Consider the following 27,970-nt stretch of genomic DNA (forward strand, 5'->3'; position numbering starts at 1 on the left):
AGGCAATCCGCCTAACGCGGCCTAACAATGAAACCTGAAGAAAAACGATCCTTGTCGGGGCGGAGATGCGGAGGAGAAAGCGAGACCTCGATGGGTTTCTTCGCGCGGCGCTTAACGACGATTTCGATCGTTTACGACTTTAATAATTTAGGCGCGGCTCTGCTCGCGAGGCTCGACACGTTTTCGGTCGTAAACCGCGCGACTAAATCCGTATTTATGGGGAGGAGAAGGCAGTCCGGCACGGAGATCGTCTCCTTCCTATATACCTTTCGCCTTCTTCGTCCGCCTCCGGATCCTACGATGCTCGTCGTCGTGGTGCGGAACGAAGGAATGGAAAGCATCGACCAACGAATCGATCGAAATGAAGAACTGACCCTCTCGTACCTTCAACGACCTGATCGATTCGGGCTCGTCGCACGAAAAAACGCCTCTGGTTTACATTTTTGCGCGCGTATACACTCGCGAGAGCGCGCTTAGGGAGCACCATTTGCATTCATTAATCAGCGTGAGGTTCATTAATCAAATTCCGCGAATACAAGTTGCGCAACGCGTCAATCGCCAGCCTCGTCCGGCGTCTCGCGAGAGGTTATGTTCAATTAACTCGTTGCTCGGTGCTAAATCTGCATTTAGTCGCGATCGGTATCGGATCGGCATGCCGCACACGCGATCGATTGATATTAGCGGCAGTCATTATAATATCGTAAAGCGGAGTGCGAGCTAGTCGACATGCAAAACGGACACACGTCAGAGATCGCTCGTTTGCTAATTACTTCTCGATCCGGCAATTTCTTCGCGAACGTTTTCTTCGAGATAAACCGTAGAGGTACAGTTTCAGTTTTAAAGCCACGAATGCAGTTGCGGATTTAATAGCGAGAGGGGGAAAAAGCGTGGACGAGTCCAGCGATAATCGTGCGGTTGGAATTTTATGATCTCACTGAAGTTTACGAGAGTCAGGGTCATAAATTCGTCAATTTAAATTCATCGAGAAGATTACAGATACATAGTTCAGCAACTTTTAATAATATTTACATAATTAATTTAAATTAAAGGAAATTTAAATCAAAACACTGGTTCTTTACGGTTCAAGTTTCAAAGATGGTACATTTGTCTTTACGCGCTGAATACGTCTTCGTTTAGAAACTAGTGGCATGGAATAGCTTTAAATAAATATGTAAATTGCTTAATAATGTTCAGTTCTTAAAGATTAATGCAAAATGTTTTGCATTTAATCACGTGTCAATATTCATAATAAAATCATTATCTAAGAATGACAAGTCATCTCAGAAAAATACACTCATTTAATACTAGGAACTAACTTTTATAGCCTAAGCATCGTATACACTAATATATAATTATAAAAAATAATCCGGATTATTTTTTATAAGTAACCACCCTAAAAAAAGTGTTTGGTATTCATGACTATAATTATACTTGAATAATTATAAGAAGGAATCTTATGTTTATAATATTATTTCTATTATGTTAATAATAATTATATTTAACCTTCAAAATATTTATAATAATAAGCCATTTTCGGTGCCAATTTTTTACATAGAAATATAATTATTACTATAATAATATAAACTCAAATAATAAAAAATTATTTTAATAAAAGGCTACGAGTTGCAATAGGATGGTAGTCGCCAACAATTAAAAATCGTTAAATTCTAATACATATAAAATATAAACGTTTCAACCCTTATTGAGTCATCTTCAGTGTCGTACAATAATAATCCGCAGTTTAACAATTTTACAAAATCTTCAATCTTCACTGTATCTACACCATGTTAATTTTTTCAATCATTATAGACAGTATATCGTCAACAATGAAAAGTGCCTTATTGTAACTGCATCAGTCATTAAGTTGTCATATCGTATAATCATTATTATTAACATTATAGTATAACCAAAAATAAAATTAAGAAAAATTCATATCTAATTAAGAGTCCACGCGGTAATTGGTGCGTATAAAATTCAAACGTATTAATAATTAATTATATCTATGTAATGTAATCAATCAAATATAAGTTTCTGACGATATAAATCATAAACTATCAGAATAAATTTAAAAAACGAATCATTAGTGTGACTTGTAATTTCAATCAGCGTATATCCAAACGATAAAAAACTGTAATGAATAGTTGTGAACTAAAGACTCTTGTGATTTAAAATAATCAAAACAATAAAATTAAGAAAAATTCACAGACAATTAAGAGTCCACGTGGTAATTTTATTTTTGATTATTCTAAATCACAAGAGTCTTTAGTTCAACTATTATTATTTTTTATAACATCATATTGTACTTATAGTAGTAATAACTATAAAATGGAGCTTCTAGCATTCATTATTTTGCACAATGTAATTATAATGAGAAATACTAAACTTTTCACTTAATATTATACTTATTTGTATTTATTACGAAATAAAACTGTCCCGTAAAACAATTTAAAAACAAAACTAATTCATAAATATTAAACATTTAAATTTAGCTAATTGAAAAGTGAATATATATTAGGTCATTTAAAAAGTATCCGTTTTTTCATTCAAAAATTGAACAAAAAACCGCGGATACTTTTTAAATGACCCAATATATATATATATGTGTGTGTGTGTGTGTGTGTGTGTGTGTGTATGTGTGTGCATATCTGAATTTATAGATCCGGAGATGCTTCGTTTGATTTAAAGCGTTTGTAGCATGATCACAATATGAATAATGATTTTCGTGACTGTATCTTTTTAAATCGATCGATTCGAATCTACTCTTTTATCGAGAATGCAAGATCTGTTCCGTTTGATGGCGCATGCTGCCAAAGATAGAACCGGTTTTCCTAGACGAGTAAAGGATGCAAAGCCGATAAAACGTCTGCAGGAATCCGTAAAGACACGGTCGTTAACGTTCGCGCGCGGGCGGCAAGTTATTAAACATTTCAGCGTGACGCATCGCGAAGTATCTGGAGTTACGGGTTTTCGTGCTACGTTCGCGTATAATTAGCTGGACCCCCGAGAGATAGGCGAGAAGAACATACGAATGGGAAGAACCCGCGTTTGTGCCTGACACATTTTACGTGACGTCGCGTGATTTTGTCGACGTGAGACGCGATCTCTATATTCGCGTTGCTTCATCTTGCATCACTTATTGAGGACGCGAACAGTAAGGGAGACCGGGGATATTAGACTCATTTTTTTACAGACGAAATTAAGAGACTTATCGGAAAAATGAATTCTACATCAATTACTACATTTGACTATCTAATAATATTTTAATAATAAGAGAAAACTGATAACTAATATCAGTCAGAAAAAAAATGCATTTTTTTAATGCATTCAATCTGATTGAACTAGTCCCGGGACTGAGGTAACTAATGATATGGGATAATTTGATTAACATTATTAAAATAAAGGTTAATGTATATTTAATCTTTACATATCAACAAAGCTTTTATAAAAATGCATTTTAAACACAAATTTATAAAATAAAAAAACAACTTTGTATCTTGTTATTAGATAAATAAGAATTTATCTAATCCGAATCGTTATTCGAATTGCAGTTATAATAAGTTACCCTTTATTTAGAATATGTCTATACATGTTCACAAAATTATCCTTTTAATTATTCTTAATGTTTTCACATTATTATTAACTACTTCTATTACACTTAAAAGTAATTTTACAAAAGAAAGAAGAATATATGAACATATATGGACATATTTCATACAATTATACATATTTATGTATAAATGATCATAAACATACAGTATAATTTATTATATTATATATGCTTACATATATTTATACATATTCGTGTATGAAAAATTTCTTATACATGTAATTTAATCATTGTTGCATATTTTTATTATTAAAGTTCATTAAAACTACAAAAATTATTGCATTATAGATGCATTTAAAATAAAAAAGCATACTCTCTAAATTCTTTTGAGTGAAATTTCAAAGAGAGTGAAAATACAGTTATGTATGAAACAGAGTGAGATCATCCCGATAAAAAAAATTGAAAACGATTGAGAATGATAGAATTTTTATCAATTTGTATCGTTTTTCTGTAAGTTTGTATCATTTTCCATTGTTAACCTCGCGAGAGCATCACGATTGATCGAATATAAATCCTATCATATTTTATCGGATTTTATAAGATTTGTATAAGATTCCTATAAGATCTGATTCAAATTAGTGAATTTACAAATCATATTCAAAACGATATGATTTTTCTATTATTCTCTATCAACATCTTTACCAGAGCGTAGCGAATGACAGGTTTTCTAACCTAACAAACTTTAACGATTAACATTTCGATTTGCAAGGCAGAACAATGCTTCTTTTTGCTAAATTCGTTTCGAGCAAAAACACGTCGAATGAGTCTAGTTTTATCGAAATTGTACGTGAGGGAACCAAACTTATAACATTTACCACTGAGATAAATCTTTTAGAGGAACAAAGTATTGCCATTCTCTTTAAAGAAATGAAACATTTTCACTCTTTTTCAAAACTGATTGTATTTTCACTCTTTTATAGTGAGATTTCATTCCAAAAAGTTTAAGAATAGGTACTACTCAGAGTCGTCATTAAATTAGTCACATAGCCCCGTGTTGTGGTTAGCTTACTAGCCCCATCCATTCATTTTTTAAAAACATTAACATTATACGATAACAAAGACAGATAAACCAAAAAAAAAATCTGCTGGACTTTATTAAGTAAGAACTGCATTTACTACCTAAATGAAAATTAAATATCTCAGACAATTATATACGATTGTAGAACAGAAACTTTAAGAATGAAAATATTCACTTACGTGTACGACTATTTAAAATTGTAGCGTAATTTCTAACAGACGCGTCCGCCTCGAGATCTCGTAGCAGATTGAGCGACAGTCGGAACGCTGCGCGTTCGGATACGTTTACGCGTGTCTCGCGCGATTTGTTTATAACGTAGCCTCGATTTATTCTACTTACCCCTATAGTTTGTTGACCCTGATCTTCCCTATAACTCATCTACGCTTCTTTGATCCCCCTTACATCCTGCAATAAAAAAAGATACGATAGATGAAATAATCCGTGTGCTCAGCACGTTAATAATGTTTCAACACATTACATATTAATATTTATCAATATACATAATTCAATATGCTAATTTTCGCATGTGGCTAATGATGTTGTACCTTGAACATTGGCTTATTATTTTTTGTTATTATCTTCATTATTTCTTATTATTTCTTTTTATCTTGATTTTTTTGTTGTTTTTAATATTTCAAGATTTTACACTGACAATAAGAGAAAAAAAGGTTGCGTTTATCATTAATTTAACTATAATTTACAATCATTTTCGGTACCAATATGTAAACATATTTTTTATACAACTATTACTATAAATATTATTACTAACATTATAGCAGTGATAAAAAAATAGGGCTCCTAATTATAATCAATTTACTATCCAATTATAATTATAATACAAATACCAAAGAAATTTTTTAAGTGTAAGACAAAATGTCACAAGAAAAACAAATACTGATTGTACAAATTTTCATTAAAACTCATCGTAAGATGTGTGCTTAAACGGCCAAAATTATTATAAATATATTAACCAAACAATAATTAATCAAATAATTAATCAAACCAATGTTTCGCATTGCGTGAAGTCATCGCGCCAGAGATACCCACAATGTGCGTCGCAATTAGAAACGAGGCTCACTTTACGTGTATTGCCTCGTTTCTAATCGTCCTTTCATGAGGTAAACGTTCCAGTGAGCGGATACTTACAGATTTATCGTTACTAACTTCAAATGTTTTTTTAATTACAATATTATAATTTAATTGTATTTAAAAATTGTATTTCAAAAAGGATTTAAGATTAATAATATAAACAAAGTTATGTGTAAACTGTAAATGTTCGGTCACTGGGACGTTTATCTTACGTAAGATGAAAGATGCGGCGAGTCTCTTTAGCGGTTCTTTAAACATTCGAACACGCGACAATGAACGGCAGAAACAATGGACCGTCTTAATCAGCATAATTTTCATCTCTTGAAAACGTTAAGAAAAAGATCGTCACCGGTGGCTGGAAGAGGAAAAGTGATAGGATGCCACGAAGCGTGAGTACGGAGAGAGGAAGCGTGACGTGCTGTCGGCGCAATTAAAGCGACATTAATTAATTGTTAGCGTAACAATGCGACCGGGTTAGCCACAGAGATGTACGCGCGAATGGCGGTCGACCGTAAGGCCTCAGGCCTTCATAAATTTACATGTCCTTCGCCGCGAGAATCATTTTTTACAGCCGTTAAGAGAACACGTGGAGGAAAAGGAGAGAAAGAGGGAGAGAGAGACAGTGGAATTTGCGGACCTACAGCAATGCAACGGCCATATCACGGGTCTCCATGGTGTTGTCCATAATAACCATCGATGTCTCTCCCCGGGCGCGGAAAATACCCCCGAGGTTCGACCTCGTTATCCGTTGTACGTTTCGATCAGGACATTTTTTTAAGCTTTACAGTCCGGACTGTATTTCTCGCTCATTTAGGACAAACATCGTGAACCTCTCTTTTATATAGTGCAGGTCCATGAAACTCTCTCACTCTTTTGGGATTTGTTCACAAAATCGCGGTTTAAGTTATTGAAAATCCAGATGCTTAATGTGAACTGACACTGTTTTTCACACAATTTGTTTTTAATAGATAGATTAAGCATCAAAAACAATATGTGTTTACAGATTTTATGGACAATGTATCAGCAATGTAGAAATTTTTGTCACGAACTCTTCTTGTTGATCATCTGTGAATAGAATTAATTAATTTCATAGAATTATTAATTTCATAGACGCCAATTATGCTATTAAAATTCTTTAGAATGTAATATGTAGTCATGTTCTTCATATTTTATTATTTTTATAATTTTTTTATATAATAAAGTGTTATTTTTTTACAATTAGAAAAGAGAAGTAAATCTTATTTTTTCAAATTAAAAAGTAATAATAAACACGTGAAACTAAAATATGACTAATCTTGATAGATACATCTTGATAATTATCGAATAGTCTCCACCAAACATATTAAACATGATCTTAAATCTTTATTAGAGTGTCTGTCTGATCGATTTGGATTGCTGAGTGAACTTGAACAATCTTTTAATAATTTAAGAGTAACGATAATAAAAAAAATCAATAAATTAAAAGTAATTGTAAATAATCAGTTCACCATGTGAAACAGAAATTGGAAGATTACAATTATAACATTTAAAAAACAGTGTTAATTCATATTTTTTAATTTATGATAAAACAGATTTTTGTTCGAACATGCCTATACTTGATGTCCTTTTTTTATCTTTTTTTTAAATAGTAATTAATTCGCCATTAATTAAGTCGCCACTACTACGATAAGAGGAACGTGTGGCGTAGAGCCAGGAAGAGTAGAAAAATGACACGCGTACACTTTGTAGTAGTGCAAACGCATTCTTAACATAATTTCCAAGCTAGACAGGACTCCTCGGTCTTAATTTTAGATGACGAAGAAAATGCGGTCTATTTTTCGTGTAATAAATACGATTTGCTCGGCTGCCAGTTGTTTCGGTTACCGAGGCGACTGGCTATTTCCGACGATACGATACGTTCTTGAAATCCGAAAAAAAGCTTTGTATAACGACGTCCGAGTATCGGCCTCGTTATTTCTCGCTCCGTTAAAAGAGATATGCGATCGTAACGTGAGACGGGCCGTGGGTGATTCGGCGCACGAGTGCCTTTAGATAAGTTATTTTTAATGTCCTCTAGCGCCCGAAAAGAGGAATGCATCGCAGCTATTATAAACGCGTACGAGATAGACCGCATGAATTTTTCCGTCTGTAAAATCGCAGCAATCCGCTTTATCGGTTTTGTAAAAGAGATCGATATACAGCATAGAGTTCTTCGATTTAAGATACCAGTGGGTGAGCGAAATTATCACTTTGCATACCTGATCCTTCAAACAGTATCCACATTATGTCGGTATTCTGGCAAGAATCCATTAACGAGTCTAAAAACACGATTTTGGGACGCAAATGTAATTATAGCTTTACAGCCGTTGTAAAAGTCAGGTATGGCATCTAATAAATGCTACCGAGCTTTCAGGAATTGTCATGTCCGCTATTTTTGCGAGTGATATAACGAACGAATTATTGGCTGTCCCAAATTGTAGCTACGTGACTACGTAGAATAAATTTAGCGAAAATTTGTGGCCTCCAAGACGTGGCGATTAATGTATGTCGGATTTAATGAGTCCTACACAAACAGGAAAGAATAAGTTTCTTAATTACCGTCACTGTGTACTACTCGCTAAGGCAAGCCTGCCACCTTCGATCTTTGTGACTTATGCCTGAATACCGACGATATTATTCTTCACTGTCGCGTAATACGTTCGACAAAATTAATTTCCTACATTTATGGATGATATCATCGGATAATATATGCATCCACGAAACATCATTAATCGTCTTTTCTTATGAGCGATAATTCACGTCTCTTAAGTAAAAGATCGTTGTTATTAACGATCTGGAATACCGTAGCATGATTAGTAAGCAGATGCCTCATTACGATTGTCGACAATAAAGTAACATCGCGGATGCCCGTGTCTCCAGAAAATAGTGCCGATGGCAGTCTAGTAGCGACATTTTTATCATCGTCTTCACGGTATCCCCTTCTTGTGTTCGTGCACCCCCATCCCCTCACGCCATTATAGGCGCTTCTCAAAAATCTTCATTCGGCAATTTCGATCTCGCCTCTCTCCCTTCCTCTCACTCTCTTTCTCTCGTTTTCTGGACGTATTTTATTCGCGATGTCCCGCATTAGCGTTGCGAATCCGTGTGTGCGTTCGCGTGCATGTCGGATAGAAACACAGTGACGAGGCACGTGGGCGAAACGAGCAACCGAACTGCACAAAGTGGACGCATCTCGCCTCGCCTCGAATTAATATAAACAGCAACGAATAACCGCCTACATCCGCCCCTTTCTCCGACCGTTCCGCTGATTTCAGCATGCTGGTAGTCGATCCGATGGTAAAGGACAGCTTCCTGGTCCCTTTCCTCCTCGGCAGGGGATTTCACCCTCCCCCTCTGCGCCCACCCTTGAATCCACGAGCGATCGTGGACCGCCCGCGGTGATCCTCGTTGGAGGCTTCTAAATCCCTCGCGAATCAACGGGATGGCGATCGTTACCGATCTTTGCCCTGGTGATGGCCCTTCGATTTTACCAAAATGTCGTAAACTCGCGGCGGGTCGTGGTAGAAAACACGGAGACATTGCTTTCTGCGCACGGTATAAAAAGAGGTTCAGGCCAAGATGGTTTTTATTGCGACGTGAGCGATTTTTTTGGAAAGTGGAACGAACTCTGTATGCCTACAGAGAGTTTCGCGAGTTTCCTTCAAAATCGTGTATGCAAAGGAATAATTCTCGGTCTTGCGTTGACTTCGAAACGGCTTGTCATATATAATAGCGAAAGTAGAAATCGTTGGCCTTTTTAAATACGTTACGTTGATGAAACAAAGAAAACTTATCCTTTTTGCACGGAAAGAATAATTTTGCTGAAGTGTCTAAACATTTATCTATAAGATACAGATCCGGAAATAATTTTGTTGGACCATAAAAATAATTATATGAGACGTTCAAACTATTGCTAGAATGTCGAAACTTTTTTGTGGCAGTGTTAATTATGTTTGACGCTTTCAATTATTTTAATGGTCCAACAAAATTATTTCCAGATCTCTAACTAGCTAAATTTTTAAATAGGTACTTTAGCAAAATTATTCTTTCCGTGTGTCAATAAAAAAAATAATTCTCTTTCAGATGCATTAAATATAAAAGTTATCAGATTTAATGTTACGTGACCTCTAATATTTTAAAAATATTGACCTCTGTGATAAGAAAAATTTCTGATTGAAAATATAACCAATAAGACTCATCATATCAATCAGAATTTCAATCATCATAATTGAACATTTGGATTATCTCAGCTAGAATTATAATAGACTTAATTAGAAAATTTCAATTTGACCATCAGAAATTTTTCTGAGTGCGTGAATCTAAATTTAAAAGAAAAAAGATAACAATACACAATCACGGTATAAACTACAAAAGTACTTTTGGTACAGAGTAATTAATAGTTCAACTTTCCATTCGTAGAACGAATTCTCTTTCGATCATCGAAAGCTACGATAACATCCGATCGACCCAGATCGATCTCGGCGTCGCTTTCTATGAAACTTCGATCGCGCAAGTGTTGTGTCACATCGTTCTCTATTAGGCGATGTGCATTTCATCGAAATTCCACCGTCGAAGGGCTATCGCCTCGAGGCACTTCCCTTTGTGGGACATGACGTGGGCGCGCACGCGTGGCGTTGAATAATTAACTTCGGTCAGCGCCGTCGTCGGTTTTATCGTAATTATCGCGCGACTCAACTCGTTCTTGCCACGCAGCGGCGCCGATCGTAGATCGTAGAAAGATGATCGACGAACGCGATCGAGAGAACGAAATAATGAAGGAATGGAAAGCGAGGCGAATAAGCTTTACATTCCCACTGTGTTTGCTATAAGATCTCACGTATGTATCGAGACGGATTTAGAAATGCTGAAATTGTGTATATAGGTTTTTAGAATAATAGTAAATAATTATAATGTCCGTACGTACTTTATTTAATTTTATCATGTATAATAAAAGAAATTATGAAGCTTAAAAATATTATAGAATTACGCGTATTATATCTTATACATCTTCGATACGTCAAAGTAATTAATAGACAGTAAATAATTAGTCAAAGAAAAAGAGAGAGCTCTGTTAGTTCAAGCTATACGAGTTGCAAATGTGCGAGTTGTTTGCAGAAGTGATTACGACATTAAGGGAAGAATCTTGTTTCAAAAGGTCAAACGCTAAATCGTACGTCAACACTCGATGTTGGATGATTCATCTTAAATTCAACCGGATAAAAAATTTTTCATATAAAAATATATATGCACATGTATAATTATATTTGAAATATCCATATATTCTTTCCTTTGAATAATCTCTATTTCTATATACATACATAAATACATATACGTATGGAAACATATTTAAAAAATTCTTTTATTTTGTTTTTTCTTACCCTCTAAATTTCTTGGAGTAAAATCTGACTCCAAAAGAGAGAAAATCTGCCACTCTTATTCAAGAATAAATTTTTTCAATAATAGCAATATTTTAAGCTCTTTTGTGAGGTTTTACTCGATCCAAGAAATTTAGAGAGTAAAATTGCATTATACATTCTATATATAATTGTATATACATATGTAATTTTTCTGTACGATTATTTATGTATTTATGTATCATTACACATGGACAATTTTTTTCTCACTTCATTAAACTTCACTTTCTATAAAAGAGATAATTGTGCATACTGTTTTAATTATTTTCCCTGTATATACAAACAGATATTATGCAACGGAAGGAAACATATATCGATTTTGTATAAAATTCTACATATTTATACAATATTCTTATATAAAAAAATTGTTTCCCGGAAATCTTTCTATTCGTTATTATTTTTTTATGGTAATCAGCGTGAATGGAGAGAGGCGGCGGTCATTTTTATCGGAATCAGAATGTGGAAATCGCGAATCATCGGCGTGTTACGCTGAGGGAACAAAAGCCGCGCGTCTCAAAATAAACGCGTCGGCGGATCCGCGATACGTCTTTTACCGTGGGTCCCCCATCATCACACGTCTGTTTTTTGGCACTTTGCCAATAAGCGTAAGATATGGATCCCGCCTCGAACCATACCGCGGTTTCGGCTCATCGAGTTACACATTATTCAAGAAAGCGCGCGTGGCCTTAAATAATCCTGGGCAGCGGATAATTTCTCGAACGAGCGGACGCATCGGCGTGGCATTCCGAAACGCGACTTTGTTGTTAAGCGGCAAAGCGTCGTCGCGCGAAAGCGATTCGTCTCTCCTCTACCTGGAATTTCCATTTAATTTATACTCTTTCCCCATGAAGAAGATTCGGCAGTAAACATCGAGGAGGTCTCTCTCTCCTTTACTTCGCTAAAATATTAAATGCCAGGACGGAAAGATATACGCGTATTACTGTATATAGTTTACATAAGCGCGTTGGGTTTTATCGACGTACGCACGTTTCACCTCTCTCGTGCACATTTTCGTGTCGTAAATAATTTCCCGAAATGTCCATTGAATTGTTCGCACGCGCTCGTTACGCCAGATAGTCTCTCCGAGAGAAAAAGAAAACCGGGTATCTCTTTCTCCCGAAGATGCGCTCGACGCTCGAATCCGCGACTCCGACTCATCCGTTCCAAGACGATTCGTCTTTACCTCGACCTTCCACCTACCCGCACTTTTTCAAAACGTCGCGGCGCGGCGGCGTTCTCGAGCCGAGTTGGGCAACGGGATAGTGCAGAATGGCGCGGCAAACGGGATTGCGAAATCGCCGTGGAAATAATGACGGGCGTAGATCGTAGACTGAGGCCAATTTGCATCTGTAATTACCACAGCGCGCCGTTAATAACTAATTAATGAGAGAGCCTTGCTGGGCTACGAGTCGGATGACGTAACGCCAGCCGCCTCCGGATCGCCGCCGCCGACTGTTAATTGATCGGCGATTAATCAACGGCTCTACCTATTTTTATCTTTTTTCCTTCCTTCTGCGCGTGCCGTCATTTCGTTCCTTTTTCTTCCTTGAATCCTCTACCTTAGATACGCATCCCACAGTCTTCTGTCAACCACAAGTTGCGAGAATCTCGGGAACCATTGATTATCGAGAATTTCATGGAAATGATAATAACGTCCCCCCACAGAAAGAATAATTTTACTCAATAATTAAAAATTTAGCTAGATACAGATCTAAAAATAATTTTGTTGGATTATTAAAATAATTATATAAGACACTCAAATAAAATAATACTGCAAAAAGATTTGACATTGTAGCAACCAACCTGACTGTCCTATATAATTATTTTGATATTCCAAAATTTATTATTCATATCTGGCTGGATTTTCACTTTAACTAGACATAGATTGAAAAATAATATTGTTGGACCAACAAAATAATTACAGGAAACTGAAGCATAAGCAATGCTGCAAAGAAATTTGTCGTAACAATCAGCTTCAGTGTTCTATATCATTATTTTAAAGGTCTAACAAAATTATTTTCAGATTTGTATATCTAGCTAGAATCTTCAGATACTTCAGCAAAACCGAGTTCTTTTCGAATGGTAGAATTTACGAGCGCTGCCGAGCGTATTAATTATGCCGCGCAACTAATTGCTCATCCAGAGCGACATGGCGATTCTATTCTTCTTTCGTAAATATGTTGCACGTGTTGCATGCATGAGTGCGCACAGTTTACGAGCAATTAAAAAAATGAAAAATTGCACGTGCTACGTGGAGGCTCCTGAGCTCACTCAGGTCGCCCGTCGACGTAATCTCACGTAATATTTTTCCTCGTTGGTAGCGAAATCCTGTAGCAGATGCCGTCACGATATCAAACTAGTAATTCAGATCGCCGTTCTGGCGGTCATTTGCGTTATCGTTAATCTCAATACGGTATTTCACATTTCTCACGATCGCGAATTCGATCGCTCTTTACATGCAAAGCGCTGCAATATTCATCACAGAGAAGTACATTACGACAAATCACTCCCTTAGCTTTGCTTAGACAAGATAAGGACTGACTCGTAGACTCGACATTCATCGATTTCCAATCGAACTGATTCTCGCAATGAACTTGAATTGCGCCAGCGCAAGTCTCGAGCGAGCTCGAGGACTGCGAGAGGATTTACAAGCGGTACTGATAATCCACTCCGAGCCGAGCCACGATCTCCAAAGATTAACGATTAAATTCATTTAAATTCATTTTCGAATTCGTTTAAATTTACTTCGATTTTACCTCATTTTCACTTGGAGCGAGCCGATTCCGCCGACAACACCAGTTACCCATTACGCCGCATCCTTTCATCAAGGATGTCCCTTCGTTCGCGCACGTACCGCTTCCGGTATCACACGTTTCCGGTTTCACACTAGTCTTCACTTGAGATTTCGAGAATTGTGGACTCCACCGATCATTCGCGCAACTCGAGGAAAATCAGCCGGTACAAGGCCCAATGGTGCTACGCGGAGGGGATGTCCTCATTAAAGGGGAGGCAAACAAACCGAGGGCCCGAACGGACTTCCGGTCGGAAGTGGCGCTACCATCGACGACGTCGACGGCAACGAGGACGACGACGACGACGGCGACGACGGCGACGACGACGACGACGACGACGACGACGACGACGACGACGAAAGGCGTCTCGCGCGACACGCACACGTGGTGGGGGCGTCTGCGGCCGCTACTACGGCAGAACTAAGGGGTTGTTTGCCCCGTCGCACGGCTCCGGGGGGTCTCCAACGGCTCCGCCACCCCACCAGCCCCGCTATTTTGCATAGGGCCTGCGCGTCGAAGGCGGCATACACACCGCCACCCACGCTATCTCTCCCTTTCTCTACTTCTTTCTCTCTCTCTTATTTCATCCCGCACAGTCGCGTCTCCCGCGGACCCTCGTTTTGCCCCGCTAGCCGCCCATCCCCTTCGCTACTTCCCCGCCCGCGTACACTTCGAGGGGCACACACTTCGATTTGTCGAATCCGCGTTTCGCGGCTCTCTCCTGGCCTCTTCCGCGAAGGAAAAAGAGAGTTCGATCCCTCGCCTTCCGTTTCAACCTTCTCCGCCTGCCCACCCCCTCCGTCATCGCATTTCTCTTTGTCTTTCTTTCTTGTGTCGTACGTTTGCGCGTACTCGCTCTCTTCAATCGCTTTTTATTTATTCCCATTGCCTCGATGTCGCGCGGCTTCGTCCCGGTCATTTCCACCATGGAAACAAGAGGCGAGCTAGAATGGGGAAATCTTCTATCTCAGCAGCGTGATACCGTCGTAAATTGTACGTTGCGTTCCTTGTGAAATGCCTATTAAGAATATTCCCAAGGATGAATATCTGTCCCCCGAAATATTAAAATAAAAGTGGGGATGACACAAGTAATAGAAGCGATGATTAATGGGCAATTAATGTATCGTAGAGATAAATATTTTTTTAAAAGTTACTGATACAGTGGCTCAACGCTTAAAACACAACACCTTATTTAAATTAATTTCATCGTGTTTCCGAAATATTCGTATTTCCAATCGAGATGATTGAAATTCTTTCTTTCTGTTTTATCTCGATATAGATGTTACATGTTATAAATGTCGAAGACACGATATCTATTTTTGCTCTTCTTTCATCATGTTATGACTATAAACTGCGTTTAACCATTTCACATTGAGTGCGATTACATATGTTGGTTCCGAGTACTGACTTACGAGTTTCTCTCGAATTCGTAGAAATTGCGGGGCTCATTCGTGGTCAAGAATTAGGTCGATGTGACGAAGCAAACGTGACGAGAATGATGTAAAGTAGTAGTTAAAATTATAATAAGAGCGGTGTCCGCTTTTCCAGACAAACGAGAAATTGGCTCAGAAGGCAGCCAATTGGCAGATGGATTTCAGATGTAAGATATTCGAGTGCAATAGCGATTTCAAACGGAAACTGCGAGAATAATGCATCACACATATGACAAGAGATGTCAGTAATAGCAATTTATCACTTAAGGATCCACGAAAACTTACTTTGCACAATTGCTCGTGAGAATTTATTCAATAATTACGATTAAAAAATTTTTTAATCACCAAATGCTAGTCTTGCACAAATAATAGATATTAATTAATGTTAAATTAGAATAGATATAAGCTATTTAATATTTTTATATATTAAGAATATTAAACTAATGTAATAAAAAAAAAAAAACTATCCTATAGAATATATTTTCAAACAATTTTAAGTAAAGTTGTGCCATCACAATTAAGGATGTGAAGATAAGCGTACTAAGTTTTACGATATTCAAATCATCCTGAGTAAAGTAATTTACACAATTAACTATTCACAGCCATTTCTTCGGTGAAATTGCGTTACCGGGATGCTGGAGAGCCAATCAACGGCGATTCCCTTTCCTGGGCGAGCAAAGGGTTGTAAAGCATGGGTGGGCGAAAGTTAGTTAACGCCTCCGCGTAATTAAGCAAAGTGAGGATCGTGGTAGACACCGAGAGCAGGTCCACGCTCCACCCAGCCTCCGTGCGGAGAGGACAAGAGTGGTTCAACCCTCTCTGCAGAGAGGACGACAGGTCGGGCCTCATTGGAGGTGGGTTGGTTAGCGCATGTATAATTAGCGCAAGCAGAAACGGGAGGGTTCCGGGAGGGAGTGAGGGCAAGGGTAGAGTGAGAGGAAGACAGTGTCCCGACGGGGGACAGGGTGGAGCCACCCAGTCGGCGCATGTGCCAGCATCCCTTGGAGCCGGAGATATAATATATTCATAACGTGCCTGGTCCGACGTTCTATCTCCGTTTCGGAGTGCATTGCTCCTCTGCGAAACTCATTTCGATTCAATGTTAAGACTGACCGCCGGTTAATCGATCTGTTCTAGCTCTTGCACACAGAACGTAGAAATGTTTGCCACGTGGCAAGAAGCTAAACGATAGCTATCAGTCGTTTCTACAGAAAAGTGGTACATTGATTGGACCAGACAGGGGTAACTTTCTATTGAGCGGCAAGCGTTTCCGCGTCCTGTGAGCAAGAGTCTTCAGGGAATGAAACAGATCTGTTATAATTTTATTCTTTATACGTAATCTATGTTTCTTGTACATAATGTGTCAACTATCTTTTCTAGAAAATTCCATTTCATTACGGCGAATTATGTGTATCACAGTCGCATCTAGAGAAAAATTAACATCCAGTGTCTAGATGTCGCGCGAATGCTATCGATAAGTAATAATCAAGTTTAACATTTATTTTCTTCGTATATAAAAATGAAGGGAAAACAGCAGACGCTCTGTGTATTCTGTGAAGTAATAAGTTTCAGCGAAAACGCGATCAAAGTAAAATTCAAAGATGTAGCGTATGTTTAATAAAAATCTTGTCCCTTTATTCGTGGCAAATATCCTCGATTACGATTATTTTCCATTATATCGTAAGCCTTTCACTCGGTTTTGTTCAAAGCTAGTAGCACTAGGAACTTGAGTATTCCTTTTCAATAATATTTCTCTTGGAAGAGAATAATGATACCTGCCAGTCATTAGGTACAGCACGCGTTCGTCAAACGGAATCTTTTATTAGAGACTCTGTAGTTAGCAACCTAACGTCGCCAAGTCTTAGTATCGCATTTAAATAATATCGTTTATTTATTCACAAATCGTCAATTTTCGTATCTCGCACGAATATAATGTAATGTAAGTTCGAATCAACAAATTTCAATATTAATAAATACCGGCAAGATAAATATCCAATAATAAAAAATTCTTGTAAAAAAAGACTTAATTTCATCAGCCACGGCGTAGAAGCTTTTCCAGATAAAGGCGATGAGATCATCACCTTCGCGAACTCATCGATAAAAAGGAAGAAAAAAAAAAGAGAAGATGAGCGAAAGAGAAACGCGAGAAACTCTCCGGTGTGTGCCGTGTATTTTGGTCCGGATCCTAGATAACCCGGTGTGCTTTTCCGGATGCTTGAACACGACACATGTCCCGGCCGAACAGACTTTTCCCTGGTCGTGTCGTGGTCGGAGGGTTCGTCGTTGGGTCAGCGTCGCGACAACCGGGGAAGGAAGTCTGGAGGGTGCTCTGCGGTTCCACCCCCGAGGACACGGTGTCATCAGGCGCAATTAGGGACGACTCTCGGTCATCAACGCGTGTACCATGGCTTTTCCTTCACGTGTCGCGTGGCTGTGTGTGTACAACCATCGTCGAGGCGAACCCCCGTGACGGGGGCAGTTTCTCCCGCCGTACTATTTCTCTCCTTAATTCCGTTTCATTCCCCTATGAGACGCACTCCGCCTCGACTTACGTCTCTCCTTCTCTCGCACTAGCGATGATTCGTTTATGCTTCTTCGTTCCATTCTGCGAAGCTCGTTGTAGTCGATTATAGCGTACGATTACTCCCGTTATACGCAATTATGCTTCGGTCCTTATGATTACTCGTTAATTCTACCAACCCTGCGCGGAAACACATTATGGATGTGTTGTTACGACGGCAAAACAAGAGTTGCCAAGCTTGTAACTTTCCAAAATTTTTCAAGATTTTTATTTTTCAAAGCAAATCCTATATCGCTTTATGCAAAAATTTTATTGGTATGTATCAGTGCATTTCGCTATTATATTCCTAATTCTAAGGAGAGTACAATTTTTACTTTTTCATAACCATATTATTTTTATGTTCTTTTCTATACTTTTTCCGGATTTCCGACACAACGAATTAACATTTTAAATCGATTATTTTTTAAGCTCGAACTTATATCCATATATATGAAATATATTCGAATATTTTGTTTGAATTCTAAGTTTATTTCATATAAATAGTCGAAAGCTAATATGAGACAAATCTCTAGACAAAAGATATTTAGATAAACAAAGTTTTATCAAATTCTAATCTGTGGTAATAAACTCAACGGTAATGCATGCCAAAAACTTCATAGAAAAACGTTAATAATCATTATCTAGATGTTCAACAAATATTGTCTTACTAATAAATAGTCTCGACGAGTAGACAATTTCTGTAAATGCTGTCAATAAAATGCAGTTCAACGTAAATTTCTACTATTGTAAGTTTTTATTAGAGTATGAAGTCTTGAGGGACAATGGAAAATGTTTTATCTGTCTACAAAAACAATGAGTTATTATCAATACTCGTATCTTGATTATATCGAGTTTTACACGAATTTTACCATATATTACCTGACAAATGTATATTTTATTACAAGTATAAAGTATGTATTTCGAGAACATTACTCGACCATAACTATCGAGCCTCTCTGTTGTTAGTACTGAAGTCGGTACGAAGCCGGACAATTATCAACTCGAATGGCACAATTACAGGCTGTAATTTTGCGTCTACCACGTAATACTGGGAAGCTGATTGTTTACGCTAGGCAGAAACGTCGTTGCGAACGAAGAAAGGGGCAAAAGTAATCTGCGAAATGGATGCGAGGGAGGCAATCGGTTAGAGGTTCGTTTCGCCGAACAAATTGATCTCAGTAGGCGCAAATTTACAGCGTGGTGCGTGATAAATAAGTCTCGCGGCCGCGTTTCTATTGTTCTGTGAAAACCGCCGCGCCGGTGTGGCGTACGTACGATTACAAACGCAGATAGCAGTAATTGCACCTGCAACCGTGACATGCTACACTGCAACAATTTCCTGCAGTACAGGTATTTACCGCAATAGAAGGGTAACTGCGCGACACATCAAGCTCTACCCGGCGATCATTATAGCGATTTATCGCGTTCCTCCCTCTCTCCCTCAACCCGTATCGATAGATGCATAAATATCAGACTGGTTGATTTATAGCTTGTTCGATTAAAAATTACAGAGATCTGATATCTATAACAGGTTGAATATTTATATCCTAAGAAGATATAAATATTGTGCGATATTTATTCCAGAAACAGCATACATTTTTCAAGCAGAATTTATTTATTCATTATTTATTTATTCATTATTTTCGATTCCGACTTAATTAAAATTGGATTTAATTTCAAATTAAAAATTTAAACGTTACAATTAATAATGCTATAAATTAATTTATATAGATTTAAATTGAAAATCTTAAAGCTATAACTAAATAGCGCAATAAATATAAATAATTTCTTTAAGTTTAGATTTAAAAAAACTGAAATAACGAAATATAGATACAACTTCTGAAATAACATTGTCAATGTGTAAAGCTTGATTAAATATAAAAGTTATAACTCGCGGATTAACTCCACTCTCATAGCTCCTGGTAAATACCACCAATGCGAGTCACGTGAGACGTCGTACATACCTATATTAGCCCCGACTATGAGATTGCACCAGGACGCAACAATTCCGCGGAGAAACCGCTCCGTGCAACGTCGGGCGGGAGGATCGTGCAAATTTAAATAGACAAGGATTGCGGGTCTACAATATCGGAGGCCCGTGCGTAAAATTGCGAAAGTTAATAATCCCCGGCTGCCAGGGACGTAATAAGCTACGCGTTTAGCCCGGTGTGCAAGGGCAAGTAGCGGCAACATTCTTTCGGGTTACAGCACACTTGCACGTGTGTGTGTGTGTGTGTGTGTGTGTGTGTGTGTGTATGTGTGTGCTGCATACGTGTGTCGTACGTGACTGTGTCCGTACGCGAGCGCGTCGCGATCGTTCGTGAGCTCGCGTATTGTGTTCGTGCCCTAAGGGTAGAAAGGGACGCGCTTAGTCGAGGCTCGATGTTTTTAATAAGCAGTCGACCTGTAGCACGTACTGGATATTACCGCGACACCCCCACCAGGACGAAGCTCTTACGAGGGTTCCTTCGTTCTCGTGCTATGCTCGGCCGAGGACTACCTCGCTGGAAAAGGTGAACGATAAGGGTGAAAGAGGACAGGAGCGACGTACATATACACAGTGGCCTCTAATTAACTCACACCGACCTGGTTGAAGGTGCCACACTGTCCCTCGTAGAAAGGAGACAAGGATATCACGAAGGTCGCACTCGCGACGTTCTACGCACGGTCGATGCAGCGCGAGCTCTGCTAATAATCCCCTGGAAAATTTCACTGTAACGCCAACAGCGCTTCGGAACGGCGGAAGTTAATATATCGCGGAGAAAAGTTAAAAAATCCTCCTCAATAAACTTGACCTATTGAACATACTTGGGTTAACCAGAGATCACTTTAGCTCTACTTTTGCTTTTATATTTTTGCTTCCATTCGTTATTCATATCATTCGTCTGAAAAGGATTTTTCTCAAAAATTGAAACGTAAAATATAAATTAGCAGGACTCGCGCTGCATGGCAAACTTTCTGGATAGCTTGAAATTATTTTTTTAGTGAAAAAATCTTTAGGCTTAGACAACACGAACATCAGATGACGAGTCGATATTGAACTCGTTTAAGATTTTAGATGATAATATAAATAATTTCTTTTATTATATACAAATATTATTAGGCACTAATATCCGACTATGACTTGAATCTTCTTATTTCATGTATTCACGCAAATATTATTAAGTACCATCATTCGTTTTGACTGATGACCTTTTTCATTTATTTATAACACATCTTGGTTTTCATTTATTATTGAATAATGTAATAAGAAATGTATTTTAGGCACATTTTCCTATGTAATTTTGTGGTAGGTCTATAATATGAGATACTACGTGTCTCCATATTTTACTCGAGACGTTAAATTCGAGAATTAATTATCAAAATATTTAATAATCCTATCCTATAATATATAAAATGTGCATGTTAAATTAATTGTTGCGTCATTTCCGTAATTTAATTCTCTTCATTAAGTCACTGCAAGAGTAACTCTCAACGCAAAGTATTTTGACAGCTCACAAAGATAAGATTATCATGATTGACCTGCTTATAAATTTATATTTGTATAATTGTATTTTTGCACAATATTAATAATATTGTGTGGAAGTTAAATAGCATACGTTTAGCGCGCGTCTGTGTTGTCTAGAAAATATTTAAAAAACGCGATAAAAATAGTTACTTAAGGAAAAATTGATATAAACGTTATTAATAAACCTGTCATTAAAATTAAGATGAAAAATTCTAAATTATTTCGTATGATGAATTCACGATTCATTGACAGTTGTTTAAATACAGGTTTTTAAAAAGATCTTAAACACGCTGTAACATCCTCTTGCAAATATTCAATGATGATATACTTCTTTCTATATTTTTTCTCCATTTTTTTCCCCAAAGACGCGTGAGTTATCGATCGGTCGATTCTGAAGTACAAACTGTGCTATACCTAGCGGAGTCTATCGCGACGGTCGCTCTAGAATGGAATACGAGATACGAGGATATGAGATACGGACGCTTGATTGAAAATAAAAATCGAGTCAGACGCGTGAATTGATTTTGTAAGTAATCCGATAGCTTTGTATCTGCTAAGGTCCAAATAACATCGGATTATGTTTTTCACAATTTAATACATCGATGATATACAAACACCGCAGTATACGAATAAATAACATATCTAAGCCAACAAATAAACAAAATCGAATCAAATCGATTCAATCTTTTAGTACTCATTTTGTATCAATTTGTACCACCAATAAAAATTTTTCACCCTGTGTTTCATTAAAAAAACATAGCATGACTATATTAGGCTACTAGCTTAATATAGTTAACGTTAAGTTAGCAAGGGAAGGGGGGAGACAAAAAAAGGATCATAAAAAAATTAAAGAAATAAAAGTAAAAATAGAAAAAACTGAATTTTTTGTGCCAATTTATACCATCAATAAAAAGTTAATGTATGTATTAAAAAAAAATCGATACAAGCATCATTTTGTCTGATGGTATTCAGTGAGCAACAAAAATAGAATGACACATGTGTCAACTTGTGTTACCAAATGGAAAGCACCCATTATAACTATTCGAGTGTGGGAGTTGGTGATTGATTCTGGTTCTCGTGGCAAAAACTACTTTACTCGTAAGACCAGTAAGATTGAGTTTAAGAAATAGATCAATACACTCAGAAAAAAGGTTGCTTCAATTTAAAGAAATTTTCTTTACTATACAAGTGAAAGAAAAAGTTTCTTTGATTTAAACATTATTTTTTTAAATCAAATAAAATTTATTGATTTAAAGAAATTATGTTCAAATCCAAAGAAATCATGATTTGAACATCATTTCTTGGATTTGAACATAATTTCTTTAAATCAAATAAATTTTATTTGATTTTATAAAAAAATGTTTAAATCAAAAAAATTTTTTTCACAATTCAAAGAAATTTTTTCTTTAAATCGAAGCAATCTTTTCTCTGGGTGTATATTAACATATTAACTTTTTTACAGTATAAATTAATATAAATTCAGTTCTTTGCGCTTCTATCTTTGTTTTATTTTTCCTTTTTTATGTACATTTTTTTTAGGTATATTTAAGATACAAAATTTTTATTGATAGTACAAATAATTACAAAATAGGTACTGAAGAATGGAATAAGTCCGGTTTCAATTCGTTTATTTGGTCTAGCTGTTTTATTAAAGATATAAATAACATGATGTTGTAAATACTTTCGTTTAGTAAAAACAATACGAAAGACTTTTAATTTTGAATTAATTTAAAAATTATGTAAACAATTTTTGTCTGCTAAAATGATTTATGAAGAATACATTTATATTCTTTTATACTTCCATCAGGAAAAATTATAAGAAGATAAAATTTTCTCTCATACTTTGTCTCAAAATACAGAAAAATACAGAAAATATTAAACGCTATATTCGATTGCTCAGAGAATAGCACATTGTATTCTGATCTTTGCAGAAGCAACGAGAAACTGAATCGTAGCCAGAAGATGCGAGGATCGGAGATAAAAATTTACTTTCTTTTGATATCGATCAACGCATGATCCAAATGCTGTATGAGAGTCCACCCGAGACTGCACGACCCTGAACTTTAGCCGCGATTAGATCGCCGTAAATTGCAATGTGGTGCACGTCGGACATATCCATTGCCAATGCCCGAGCATTTCCATTGAATATTCTTTTCATGAATTACATACCTAAGAAACGTCCTCGCGCCTCCGTCACGATAAAGCGTGACGAGAACACGAGATACGAGTGACCGCGCTAATATGTGTTTGCACTCTAATCACGAGCGGGGGTGGACAAAGTCATAAATGAAAACGCGACATCTGTATCATCATTTATCTAATAAAAGGTAATCAATATCATGTATACACAATACAACATATATCAAATTTAACTAAATTTCTACATATTTTACATTATTAAAAAATAAGCTGTAAGCTGTTATTTCATCTATTAATAATACGAGTGCTTTTATATCCTTTTATAATTTTTCTGTTCTATATATTCTATTTTCTGTTCGCTCTCATTTGTTATAACGATGACATAAACAAAATTATTTATTTTTTAACTAATTGTAAAAAAATAAAAACGTAAAGAAAGAACATATTTTTACTTCTGTATAATTATTATATTAATATGTATTTTAAGATTAATGTTCCAAAATTTTAATGATTCAAAACAGTCAAATTTATATATTTTCTGATGACTCTATTATAGTATAATAAATGAAATATGACGTTAAAAAATCGAGAAATAATTTAAAAACTTACCAGCTCAACGTAAATATTATTGCTACAATAAGTGTCCATTATGAAAAGAAGTTAGAAGCATATTTAATTGCGTTTCCCTTGAGCAAATTCATCTCTTCTAAGCACTTGAAAGACTTTTGCACAGAGAGATAGAAAGAGAGAGGTCATTGACAACGTGGCTGTCATCGTGCCGTCGTGTTTTACATACGTTATGAGTATCAACATTAAACCGCCGCTAGCATACGCTCGATTCTAATCTGCACTCTAATCACGACCGTGATGAACAAAGCGCGTAGTTATCTAAAATCGAACTTTTTTGTCGGCCATTGACAACCGGCTTATCGGTGTGTCAAGCATTCGACACGGAATACGATTATGAATACTGAGTCACGGCTTAATCACAAAGCCGATTCATTTATAAGGTGTTGCAACCGAACTAAAAACGATAGTTTTAAACGTAATTATTGTAAGTAGTAATCGTAGAGATCTATAATTAATAATTGGTACACCTAAAACAATGTATGCCTGTTATGAATAAATTATAATATATTATACCGTAAAATATTATAAGATCAAAAACCTTCACTACGCAATATAGATTTTTCACTCTTACGACAACGTATTCGTTTGAATAGGAAAGTAAAAGACATTTGTTAAATAGGATTACTCAATTTATCTTAATTTGAATCAAAATTAGAAAATCTGCATTAACAACAGAATCCCGTTACATAATTAACCTAATCTCGGTTCAAGATAAATCGAAGAAGGATTATCACTATAAAAGTGAAATTACTTATAATAAATTATGATCATTATTTATGAAAGGTCAAGCTCCATGTACAAATACAAATTAACTAAAAAAGAAAGAACTTTCACATGAATAAAAAATGGTAGAACTGCAGTCCTAATGTCAAAGTTTTGATTTATTAAAAATAATCCGGAGAAGATATACATATAAGTTATATTTTTGTTAAATGTACTGTAATATGTTTAAATAAAAATGAAATAAAAATTAAAAAGTAAAATAAATTATAATCTGCTTGAAAGTACAATACAATGTAAATTTTAATAATAGAAACGGCCAAAGATGAGCTAAAAATGAATGATAACTGTAATAAAATTTAATGTGTTCGGTACATCGAAATTACGGACACAAAAAAATCAATATTCTTAAATTCTCTTCAAAGTGGAAAGCTTGCACGACGAAATGGAAAGTTTGTATAAAAATATAACGGAGACAACTTAACGCTTTCCTCTTCATCAAATAATATTTTCGCTTCGTGTAAGTCCGCCCATGTCTTTTGCCCGCTGCTATCGAGAATTCTCGAGAACTCGCGAACACAGGAAACCTGTGGCAGAAGCGAAATACCGGAAGCGAAATGCGGATCTCTGCTACGCGCCCGATCGATGGCAGCTCCGATTAGAGAAGTGCTGTGGATTTTTCCGAACGGCGTAGTCGCGCCTTCATCAAGCACACTCTGCTGTATTACATTAATGATATTGATTCGAGGAAACACAATCAGCTTCGGACCTTCTTCCTCCGCCGTTATAGACTCACCCCTGTCCGACCATTGTGGCTGCGTGTACCTCGTGTACGTGTGCGTTATTTCGTGAGCACGTACGCACGCACACGCGCAATCTCTGCTCTACGTACCTTCATTAGACAGCAGAAACGAACGATTTCTTATTAATATCGAGCGAAGGTTGTTTTTCGCTGATCTCCTCCCCTTCACTCTATCCCACGTATAACCCCTCATTTACACACTAATGTCCCTTCTTATTTTCCACGATCTACTTCGTAGAGATTCATCGTTTGATACTTAGCTCGTCGAGTTTGGATCAGCGATTTTGCAGTACAATGAAATAGAAAAACGACATACCGGTTGCGATTTACGATAACGTTTCAGACGTCCTTAATGCCTTACGGTTCTGTGTTTCTTAAAGTATGATAATGTATCGCGCAAGCTTGCGTTTATTGGTGCAGAAGTTTATGTTCTTCGTGAAATAATGTTGTTTTATCTGTTGAAACGAGATTCGTGACGGCTTCATGACCGTGCGGACGTAACCGGATGTGGATTGCAGGTCGATAATTGAAGGTATAATACGATCGCACATAAAGATGCTTTTTTTTGCGCATCGCAAGTAATTTGGCGAAGTATAAGCGTGGTGTTGTAAGAAATTAATACTATCATTCGACCGCCGCGATTAATTAACCGGCACGAAGATCAGAGATATTTTCATATATCAGATTGCTGTAATTGATGTTTCTCCTGTTGCGGTTACCGGCAATATATTCTTCGCAGCAGTATAAGATGTCTTTCTATGTATATCTTGACAAAATATCATTTTCATATTCGAATAATATTACTCATTGCACGGTTTTATCAATGACGTTAGCAATTCTATGTGCCTATATTCTTCTGGAAAATTTAATTGCCGTCTGCAGGTATCAATAGTTAACAATAATCTAAAGTCACGTTTATCTATTCCAGAGTTATACTCACGATCGTGGTATAAAATACCAACAACGTCATGGACAAACACGCGCGACATGATATGTTATGCCGGAAGGAATTCATGTCGCAGAAAACGTCTCAATGCAATCTGTAAATGAATCTCTCAAAGTAAATAATAAAGTATCTGGAAACATCGTAAATCTCTCGCCAGTCCGCGTCATAAAACGCGCGTCGGTACTCCACAAGTAAAGGAGAAAGTTTCCTAAATCAGAAACGTCCGTATATATATATATATATATATATATATATATATATATATATATTTCGACTAAAAAATTAGGCATTCGTGGCCCTCGAAGAATGCGAATGTTAAATCAAGGAAGAACCCGAAAGCAATCGTGACGTAATTCCGTCCGTGCAGTTATTAGCCTGTTCATAGGTTCGTAAAATAAAAAAGTGTGAGAGAGAAAAAAGATTGGTAATAATAATCAAGCCTATACCGAGAAAAAAATCTCTTGCATTAATTAGAAATCAGATAGATTCAATCACTATGTCTGTTGAAAATGAACAAATCAAAATTCTTGTAGGAATTACCAGATGTGTGCATGATTAATTCTTTCCTGTTAAACATACCAGAATTTCTCGTTAATCTTCTTGATGACCAAGCTCTAATCGTTGAAACGATTGGCCAACGTGCACATATAATTCACAAGTTTCGATGTTTCCGATAATATTTCAGGTACCACTAAATATTAATGCGTATCTAATTTTTGCGCATGTATGTTTCGAGAAGTAAAAAAACAAAATTAAAAACTGCTGAAATATATATATTTTTTATTAACTTTAATTTTTTAACTCAATTCAAGAGAGAGGAATTTCATAATGCCGTCTTCTATTCTATCCTGTGTGACTTTCAATTATGATAGATACATATTTACTATCTCCATTGCATCTATCTCGTATACTCGAGATAGACATACTTGCTAAATATTATATATGCTAAACGACATACATTTGATAGCTGATATTAAGTTTTTTTCTTAGTGATAATAAAATTACCATTTTAAATAATTTCATTTACTTTGATGAAATATGTATCGTATCGTAAAAAGCGAGAGCTCACACATCGCTAAAAACAGGTTAATAAAATAACGAAAAGATTTAAGGTTCTTAAAACTCGACAGCTCGAGATGCAAAAAAGTTTATAACCGAGAGAAGCTTTACGAAGAGCTTAGCAATTAAAGGTTGCCAAACTTACAATTAATTTAGAAATCTAATTAATCTCTACTCCAAACAAAATCTTTGAAAGCGTTCTTTTCCGAGACAGGGTCTCTCGTAGGCTACTCGC

The 27,970-nt window shown here is 36.5% G+C and overlaps 1 long non-coding RNA gene across 6 annotated transcripts in view; it reads right to left on the reverse strand.

Annotated features, from left to right (window-relative positions):
- The window catches only part of LOC147908200 (uncharacterized), a 160,809-nt gene that overhangs the window by 88,753 nt on the left and 44,086 nt on the right, over positions 1-27,970 (reverse strand). For 5 of the 6 annotated variants that reach the window (XR_015546521.1, XR_015546522.1, XR_015546519.1 and 2 more), the window contains exon 2: positions 4,965-5,030. This is a non-coding gene — a long non-coding RNA (uncharacterized LOC147908200). Of the gene's footprint in view, positions 1-4,964; positions 5,031-13,902; positions 26,788-27,970 lie in introns of those variants that run through there. The other variant, XR_015546520.1, reaches the window with a different exon arrangement.

Source organism: Acromyrmex echinatior, chromosome 10, assembly GCF_024713525.1.
Source record: "Acromyrmex echinatior isolate Ae372 chromosome 10, ASM2471352v2, whole genome shotgun sequence".
Taxonomy (NCBI): domain Eukaryota; kingdom Metazoa; phylum Arthropoda; class Insecta; order Hymenoptera; family Formicidae; genus Acromyrmex; species Acromyrmex echinatior.